This window comes from Otolemur garnettii, unplaced genomic scaffold (assembly GCF_000181295.1).
Source record: "Otolemur garnettii isolate 467f Iridium unplaced genomic scaffold, OtoGar3 scaffold00057, whole genome shotgun sequence".
Classification (NCBI taxonomy): domain Eukaryota; kingdom Metazoa; phylum Chordata; class Mammalia; order Primates; family Galagidae; genus Otolemur; species Otolemur garnettii.
Window position 1 is genome coordinate 5233321 of NW_003852452.1, and position 3223 is coordinate 5236543.

A 3223-nucleotide genomic window follows, 5' to 3' on the forward strand; every position below is an offset into this window, starting at 1 on the left:
TAATCTATGAGGTACATCTTCCCCACTTCAAGATGTCTCACCTTTTCAGGCCAAACCAATGTACACCTCCCATGCATGGATTTGTGATTTTACCTGCAATTCCTATCTCCTTAAAATGTCCAAAACCAAACTGGAACCAGTAGTTTGGCTGCAAAAACCAAACAGCAATAACACAATTTTTGGCTGATGACACTAAGCCGGGTGTCATGGGAAGGTTCTGGGGCTGATTGTCAGGCCAGAAAAAGGGGTTCAAATATTGCCTGGACTGGCCAGAGCGAAGTGTAGGAGAGTGTTTGTCTTGAAACCAAGAGAGAAAAGATTTCCAAGAAGGTATCGGACAATTGGGTCAGATGTCATGGAGAGGGAGGTGAGTACCATGGAAACCGGAGTACACGTAGGATAGAGCAATAACGTGGTGGTCTTGACAGAGCAGATTCAGTAAATCATTAAGCAGAAACTTAATGGAGTAACTAAAAAAGTGAATGAAAGCTGAGGAAGTATTTTGAGGTTTGCCGTGAAAGAAAACAGAAAAATACAATAGAGGGACTCATGATGCCCAGGGGAAGTATTTTGGGTTTTGTAACTTGGAAAATTATAAAATTTGTTTGTATATTGCCTGGAATGACCCACTATATAGAAAGCCACTGATTCTGTAGAACACAGAGGGTTTAACTGGTTTGACTACCAAAACAGAAATCCTTGGAAAGATGAAAATGGGTAGGAGCTGAGTGTGACCAGAAAGATTCACCTCTGATAGGAGCAGACACAGTTATTTCATTTCAAAAAGGGAAGGCAGAGAGAACATGGGCACAGCGACTACAAAGTAGACGTAATCACATCAAGGCATTCCTGTCTGATGGTTTAGATTCTTTTCAATGACGTGTGAGCCTAAGCCATCAGCTAAGAATGGAGAGGGAGAAAGGGAGAGAGTGTGGGAGATTATGAAATAGGCATTTCGAACAAAGATTCAAAGGGGAACTTTACTGGGGAAAGATGGTGGGACCCTTGGGCAGCACAGAGGGCATATTTGAGGCGTGAGATCACCAATTTAAAGATCAACCAGGCAAGTAGTTGTGATCTAATCTCCAGTAGATACAGGCAGGCTAGGAGATGGCTTGTTAGACGCATGAGGAACCGGCATCCTGCCAGGTAAGTGCAGGGAGAGTGGGGCCAGAGAACTGAGTATGTCTCCAATGAAATAATTTTAGTAATGGGTCATCAATTGTGAGCTGGGTGAAAAGAGAAGCAAAGTTAGGAGGCCAGTGAAAACTGGGAAAGAGTGACAGCATCAATGGATGGGAGAGGTTTCAGTAAAATTAAGGAGTAATTACATGGAGGTGCTGGAATAAGGGAACGTCAAGGCTGCGTGGTTGTGATCATTAGAGCAAGTCCCCACCTTTGAGGCTAGATTGCTCATACATTATTACCTTGCGTTTACCGCAGCCTTTTCAAAGAGATCAAAGAAACTGCTGAGCTAATATAGAGCACAATTATGTGTGTCTAACAAGCAGCCACGTGGTCAGGAAATTAGGAGAGTGCTAATTCAACGATGGCACAGTAAAATGGGCCACAAAGCTTAGATCAGAACAATAGGGTGACATCACAAAGAAAAGGGCTTGGGCTTGGAGTCAGAGCAACCTGCTTCAATCCCTGGCTGTGACACGCAGCAGCTCTATGTGTTTGGGACTATTTCTCAACCACTCTGCACCCTGGGTTAGAGTTTTTAAACTAGAATATGGTCCCTCTTTCCCAGGAGAGAGGACATTGTACATTAAGGACAATGCACATCAAGAAAGATCATATATGTAAAGTGTATATAAATAATAAGTTTGCAGTAAATAGTAATCACTGTGAAAAAAAAAGGAGCCACGTCCCTTCTGCCGCCTGGCAGTTTAGTAGTGACTTTGGGAAGCGTACAGTGGAGGTGTTGAAGGGACGTGTCAATCAGAGGGCAATAAAAGTATTCTCCTTATAGAGCCCTAGTGGGTGGGGGTAAATCCTGGGATGGTTATTACATTATATCTAATAGTTTTGACAATAGGGTCGAAGGTCTGATTTTAGGCAAATGACATTTCAGAGGTCAAGAATAAAATCACAGTGCTTGCTTCTGTAGCACATGGCTAAATTTGGAACAATGCAGGGATTAGCCCTGGCCCTTGTGCAAGGATGACACGCAAATTCGTGAAGCATTCCATATTTTTATGAAAATAAAAGAATAAAATCACAATTACTGGATTAATGTTTTTTTTTAATTTAATGGTGAACCCCAAACTAGGGGAAGTGGCAGTGATGGTGTAGGGGAGCAGACCTTATCCTCTGCCCAGCAAGAGCAATGGAGCTTCGAGTTCAGTGTTTCTAAGTGGGGTCTGAAACCATCCTCGTGTTGACGTCTCAGCTCCTCCTGATCTCTCCTGGCCCTCTGCAGGTACTCTGGCCTCTCTCCTGCCCCTGATTTGACATTTTATTATTCCGTCTTCCCAGATTTACCTTGGTTTAAGGCATCTAATCTTCTTCTCAAAGGGCTTTCTGCTTTCTTGTTGATAGACTGCTAGGACCCAATCTAGCCCCAGCATCATTTTTTGGATTTTTCTCAAAGCTCCTTAGAGGGACAGCTGAGTTGGCAGGGGTGATGTCTGCCATGCATGTGTGTTAACCCCAAACATCGAAGGGGTTAACCCCAAGCATTGGAGTGTTTCAATGCTTCCTAGCTTTAATTTTTACAGGAGGAAAAAGTAATCTGGAAATACGCAGAGAGGAAGCATCAGCCAACCGTATTTCAGAGACAGGGCACCAGTATCTGAACAGGCAGCCAAGAGAAAATTCCAACATAGCACACTGCAAATGATTTCAAAGAGAATGTCCCAGTAGCCTTAGCAAAGCCAGAAAGGGTTGGTAAAAATCAATGGAAGCTTAAATGCAAACCAGCTTTTTCCCAGTAATGTGGTATTTACAGTATCTGCATTTTAATTTCTGTAAGTCAAATAATATGAAAATTGCCTATGACCTGGCTCTATTAAATAGGAGGGGTGGTTGATATACCTTGTCTAAGGCACAGCAACTGAGAAAAATCAGCATTGAAGTGAGATATTTTTAAAATGACTTTTCCAGGATTCTGGAGAGAGAATCATTTGGATTTCCTTCTGGTAACTTATCGAATCTTTCCAGTGTCATTGTCCAAAATAGTTAAATATGTTCTTTTTTTCCTTTTTTTTTTTTTTTTTTT

General features: G+C 42.2%; 1 non-coding gene across 1 annotated transcript; it reads left to right on the forward strand.

The window, feature by feature from the left end:
- Nucleotides 1–2098: 2098 nt before the first annotated feature.
- Nucleotides 2099–2201, forward strand: LOC111726222. The gene has a single exon (XR_002774050.1). It is a non-coding gene; the product is annotated as a U6 spliceosomal RNA (small nuclear RNA).
- The last annotated feature ends 1022 nt before the right edge of the window (nucleotides 2202–3223 follow it).